This window comes from Peromyscus maniculatus, chromosome 22 (assembly GCF_049852395.1).
Source record: "Peromyscus maniculatus bairdii isolate BWxNUB_F1_BW_parent chromosome 22, HU_Pman_BW_mat_3.1, whole genome shotgun sequence".
NCBI classification, from domain to species: domain Eukaryota; kingdom Metazoa; phylum Chordata; class Mammalia; order Rodentia; family Cricetidae; genus Peromyscus; species Peromyscus maniculatus.
The window spans coordinates 11,614,755-11,621,000 of NC_134873.1; the positions used below are offsets into that span (position 1 = coordinate 11,614,755).

General features: G+C 45.7%; 1 pseudogene; it reads left to right on the forward strand.

Annotated features, from left to right (window-relative positions):
* The first annotated feature begins 2,258 nt into the window (after positions 1-2,258).
* On the forward strand, positions 2,259-2,858 carry LOC102915931 (small ribosomal subunit protein uS10-like; annotated as a pseudogene).
* Positions 2,859-6,246: the final 3,388 nt, after the last annotated feature.

A 6,246-nucleotide genomic window follows, 5' to 3' on the forward strand; every position in this document is an offset into this window, starting at 1 on the left:
TAGAGCTGTAAATATACCTGGTCTGCCCAGGAGAGATAACCCCTCTCCTGAGGAAACTTCTTCTGTTTTAAATGCTGTCCCTCCGGCAAACAATCCAGGCTATTGTCTTCACCCATAGCAACCCCCACTAGCCCTTCAGCTCTGTTATCACTCTGCTCAGAGTTCCTGTGGGGGGACAGCGGGAACTTTACAGCAAACTGTGCTTGAGACCTTTCACACAGTATACAAGTCCTATAGTCAATCATGTTCTGGGTTGAGCAGGGACACTGCTTGTCACAAATGCAGTCTAACAGCAGGGGTCACGTTTCCAAGGACAGTGCTGAATTTTCATCCAAAGTGTCAGAAAGGCTTGTCAGACTTGCTGGCCTTGGTGTCACAGGTGGTTATAGCCATGTTGGGCCAGCTTGACACAGCCTGTGGCTGGCAGGTAGCACAGCAAACAGGGTAGCACCAGAGATGCCACTTAGGGCACTTAGGTCCCTTCCAACTAGACTAACCTATTATTCCTCAGATCAATTCCTAGATCTCTAGGAAGAGAAGCCGCGCTGAGACGACTGCCTTGATGGGAGCCTGTTACTGCCATTACCTTAGCAGTCCTTCTGGGGGTTGGAGCAGCGGAAACAGGCACAGGAATCTGGTCCTGTCCAACCAACATTACTCTGAGCTTCACCTGTCCATAGATGAGGATATTGCCCAATTTGAACAGGGAATTTCTGCCCTCGAGTCATCCCTTTCCTCCCTAGCTGAGATAGTTTTACAGAACAGGAGAGGCCTGGATCTCCTCTTTTTACAACAGGGTGGCCTTTGTACTGTGCTCAAAGAGGAATATTGCTTCTTTACAGACCACACCGGGGTAGTCAGGGATAGTGTGGTAAAGGTTAGAAAAGGACTAGAAAAAGAGAAAAAGAAAAGGAAAACAAGAGCTTGGGTGGTTCTAGAATTAGTTTTCCAAACTCCCCTCGGCTAACGACCCTTCTTTCCTCCCTCCTAGGACCTGTTTGTAGGCTTCCTCCTGGTCCTTGCCTTTGGGCACTTTCCTGGCTCACTCGGTTCATCCGAAACCAAATAACAGACCTGCCAGCCAGGCAGATCCAGGTTCATTACCACTGCTTTGATATGTAGGACTCCAGGGTTGAAATTTCCCCTGACAAGAGATGCCCCACACAGACCCCTTCACTCTGGGGAGGCTGCACCTGTGTGTGGGGAAAAGGCTCACTCAAGGCATGATTGGAATGCAGCTGGGACTGCACAGGCTGGGGACCATGGTACCCCAAAATCCCGAGAGCCTGTTGCATAGTGGTTGTACAGTAACAGCCTTTGCTCTTACCCATTTCCGCTCCCTCAAAAAAGTGCACAGTCCACTGATTCCCGTACTATGGGGACGCCTGTGGTGCTTCAGTCTGGAGAGACATTCCCTCTCAGACCTTTTCACAACCTTTAGAGGGATAGGGCCTCTGTAATCCTCCATGCAAAGCCTCTTTCAGAGCACTCCTTTTAGACCATTTGAACCTGGTTTATTACTAAGAAGGGGGAGATGTCAGGGACAAGGACAGAATCTCTAGTTAGTAGAAAAATACAGACCCCCCCAATAAGCCAGGGAACTAGATCAGCTTACAGTCAGGTTGCCTAGCAACAGGACATTGAGTCAGAGCCTTTGACCCTCTCACCCTGTAAACATCCTATACAAACATCCTGTTAGCTTGCCCCACCTATGCAGATGACAGCTTCTTGCTCCCCCTACCCTGCAGGAACTATATAAACCTTTCTGGAAGGAAATAAAGTTGCACCTTGATCAGAATCTAGACTTGGTGTCTTTTCCTTTGTATCTCCTGTACCTTCATTCCCTCCTTAGGGTGGTTGAGAACCCGTTGTAGGCCTGCAGGCGGGGCACAAAAGTAACACACCTTAAACAATATTCTACCACACAAGAATCAACATAAGTGTTGAGGATGTATCTCACATAGAGATGGCTTTCCTAGTGTGCACAGGACCCAGTGCCAGAAAGAAAGTGAGAGGGACAGAGAGAGAGACAGACAGACAGACAACAGAGGGGGAGAGAGAGAGAGAGAGAGAGAGAGAGAGAGAGAGAGAGAGAGAGAGAGAGAGAAAGCTAAAAAAAAAATCAGGCAGCAAAATGGTTTTCCAAGCTTTCTGAGGCATGGTGGTGCATGCATTGGAGCTCTGGTTTGCTCCCATCCTGACTCAGTGCTCTTCACCCCTGCTGAGGAACAAGCCAGTCAGGAAGTACTGCTGCGGCCATGGCTTTTAAAGATACCAGGAAGACATCCGTGGAACCTGAGATGGCAATTCACCAAATTTGAATCATGCTAACCAGCTGCAATGTGAAGATGCTGGAGGTGTGTGCTGACTTGATCAGAGGTGCAATAGAAAAGAACCTGGAAGTGAAAGGACCAGTGCACATGCCTACCTGGACACCGAGAATCACTACAAGAAAAACACCTTGACATGAAAGTTCCAAGATGTGGGATCATTTCCAAACAAGAATCCACAAGTGGCTCATTGACTTACACCGTTCTTCCAAGATTGTTAAATAGAATACTTCCACCAATCTGGGAGGAGGGGACTGGACCTGCCTGGACTGAGTCTATCAGGTCGATCCCAGTCCTCGGAGGAGACCTTGATCTGGAGGAGGTAAGAATGGGAGGTGGGCTGGGGGGAAGGGGGAGGGGGGCAGGAAGGGAGAGAACAAGGGAATCTGTGGCTATTATGTAGAACTGAATAGTATTGTAAAATAAAAATTAAAAATAAATAAATAAATAATAAAGTAAAAAAAAAAGAATACTTCCATCAATATTGAGCCAGGAGTGGAGGTTGAAGTCACTATTGCAGATGCCTAAGTCAACTATTTTAATAATTTGACTTAATCAGTTAAAAAATAGACTTCCAAATATTTAATGTCATTAGATTTATTCTTTCATTTGAAAAAATTACATAACATAATGACTGAGCAGGAGATTTGAACTTTCCTAAGACTTTACAAAGAATGAATGTCACTTTGAAGACACTCTTAGTAGTACTACTAGTCTCCTGAAAAACAGGATGTGGAGTATTCCTTTACACTGTGTGAATATAGGTCACTGTGATTGGTTTAATAAAGAAGCTGACTGGCCAATAGCTGGACAGGATAAGGTTAGGGGGACAGCCAGACAGAGAATGCTGGGCAGAGTCAGAGGAGTATCGAGGAGATGCAAAGAGAAGCAAGATGGGCATGCGGTACTTAGAAAAGGTACCCAGTCACATGGCAAAGCATCGATAGGAAATATGGGTTAACTCAAAATGTGAGAGTTAGCTAGTAACAAGGCTGAGCTATTGGCTGAACATTTGTAATTAATATCAAGTCTCAGTGTCAGTTATTTGGGAACTGGTAGGCAGGAAATAAACATCCACCTACAACAGGAGAAATATCTGGGGTAAATTTCCAAATAGACAAAGTGTCCTAACCATGGATCCCCATAAGTTGTTGGGTCCTTGTGAGTCAGGACTGACCTGAGGTGAGAGTTAATTAAGATGCATTCCCAGGAAATAAAATTGGTAGTGAAGTGATGGAGTAGAACAATAAAGAAAGGGGGACAATTTGATGGTGTATCCCTGTAATCCTGGAACTTTGGAGGCTAACATGTGGGGCAATGGAAGTTTGAGATCTGTGTCTCAAATAATGAGGCCAATCTCAGAAGAAGAAAAATAGGAGCTGGAAGAGGAGAAGAGGATGAAGGAGAGGAGAGGTGAAAACAAAAGAAAGGGAAGAGAAGAAGAAGGAGCAATGAGGAGAGAGCAGGAGAGAAGGCTGTATTGAACACCCTTCCCTCGTGACAAGAACAATGTACGGGAGGAACGGCAGACCAGCTTAGTTCTTGATGGAAGGAGTGTGTGGCAGAGGCTAATCATGTCATGTATGCACTGGGAAGTCGAAAGCAACATAGGAAGTAGGTAGAGATGATACACCCTTGGTGACCTGCTTCTTCCGGCAGGTCCCGCCTCTCAAAGTTTCTGGAACCTTACAAAATAAAGCCACCAGCTGGGAGCCAAGCATTTAAAGCATGAAAGTGCCTGTAGGAGACATTTCAGATTCAAACTGTAGCAGAGGGAAAACACAGGGTCACATTAGGCAAGATCCTTGAAGCCTCAGGTGGACTGAGAAACTCAGGACAGAAAAGTTGGCTTCGTGGAGAACACCTGTGGAAACTTCTGGTAAGGTGGCCAACAAGCCACTCCCTGCTGGTATCTGCCACTTTGAGACAGGAGGGGAGATGACCTGCCCATGGAATCTTCCATCCCAACAGTCCCCCTTTCCACCCTATAAAACTGCAAGCCCCCTGCACCTCTTAATCATAGTCCCTACTCTGGCAGAAATACTGGTGTCCTTGAGCTGCTCTGATTAAAGGATCAATTGTGCTTCTGCAGACGCTGTCTTCCTTTAGATTTCCAGCCGCCTCCACCAGTCCCCATCTAATAGTGCTTAGAGGAGGATTTTGGCCTGAGCCCTCCAGGACTCCTAAAAATTCTGAAGACCACACCTCACAGTTGTTTCAACTAGAGGCAAGAAAGAAAGATGGGGTACATGTCCTCCCCCAGCTTATCAGTCATTGGTTAATGTCTGTTTCCAAGGAAAATGTGAGCTTCCTGGCACTCCTGGCCTTCAGAGGCCAAGTCATGTGGATTCCAGTAGGCCAGAGAGACCATGGTAGATGCTAGAGGCTGCAGCCACTTATCAGTATTTTAGATACAATGAGAAGTCACCAAAAAATAAAGAGTCTCAGATGAAGTATGTTTCCTTCCATTTTTTTCTAATGGAAGATATGGATATAAAGAATCCTTCCTAAAAAATCTCATGAAATGAAGCCTGGTGTTCAGGGAGGTTCCGGAATCCTTAGGAGGTGGGGATTGGCTGGAGGAAGTAGGTTATGTCACAGTCGGAGAAGGGGATAGGGAGTTGGAGGTGGGGGCAAGTATATCTATCTTTTCCTAGGTCTCTTTCCTCTCTTCTTCATCTCTAAAACATAACAGAGGAACACAGAAAGAAAGGTAGATAGATAGATAGATCCATAGATAGATGATAGATAGATAGATAGATAGATAGATAGATAGATAGATAGATCCATAGATAGATGATAGATAGATAGATAGATAGATAGATGATAAATACACAGATGATAGATACATAGACAGATGATGGATAGATAGATAATAGATACATAGATGATAGATAGGTAGATACATAGATAAATGATAGATACATAGGTAGGTGACAGGTGATAGATAGACAGATACATACATACACGATAGATACATAGATGATAGTTGTCCTTGAGCTATATTAAGGTTGTTAACAGGCCCAGCAAGGTTCCAAAGAAAGGCTTCAGTCCCACCAGACAGAGCAAGGCATCTCTCTTCTCAAAGGTTTCTGAGGAGGGGATAACCCTCAGTGTGAGGCAGCAGACGTAATGAGTTAATAAGCAGGCTACACTAAGGTGCCAGCTGTCAGCTTACTTGTGCCTACTGCATGGCACCAAGAAGGAGAGAAAGATCGTGTGTGTGTGTGTGTGTGTGTGTGTGTGTGTGTGTGTGTGTGTGTGTCCTAATGTGTAGTTCTGGCTGGCCTGAAACTCTCTATGTAGACGAGGCTTTAAACTCACAGAGATTCCCCTGCCTCGGCCTCTGACTGCTGGGATTAAAGGTGTGTGCCATTAAGGCAACATTTAAAAAAAGAGTTTTAAAAAAGAAAATAAGAAGAAACAGAAGTGGTCTGTTGCTACTATTCAAAGGGTGGTTAATGGACTGCTTTGCTCTCAGCCAGTTTGAAAGAGCATTGAGTTCACGCCCTGGTACCCCAGTACCCCACAGGCTCCCAAAAGCCTCCTGAGATTTAAGGGAAAGTCTGCTTTCTCCACGAAGGGCAAGGTGCTAACTGTGACAAAATTCCTGGCAGAAAATCTTAAAAGGAGGAGAGATTGAGTCTTGATTGCCTACAAAGGTTCCAATTCATAGTCTGGCTCTTTGGATTTCCGAGACCGCAGTGCAGGGGAGAAAAAAGTGACAGATTCTTACCTCATGTTAGGTGGGGAGATAGTGGGAGGGGAGGGAGAGTGGGAAAAAGAGGAGGAGGAAGGAGGAGGAGAGAGATCGACTGCTGTTTCATAGATCAGGCTGCACACGCCTCCTCCACCCTCTCAACCTCCTCTTTCAGGGCTGTTACAAAGACCCGACAGGCGGGGGGGGGGGGAGCAC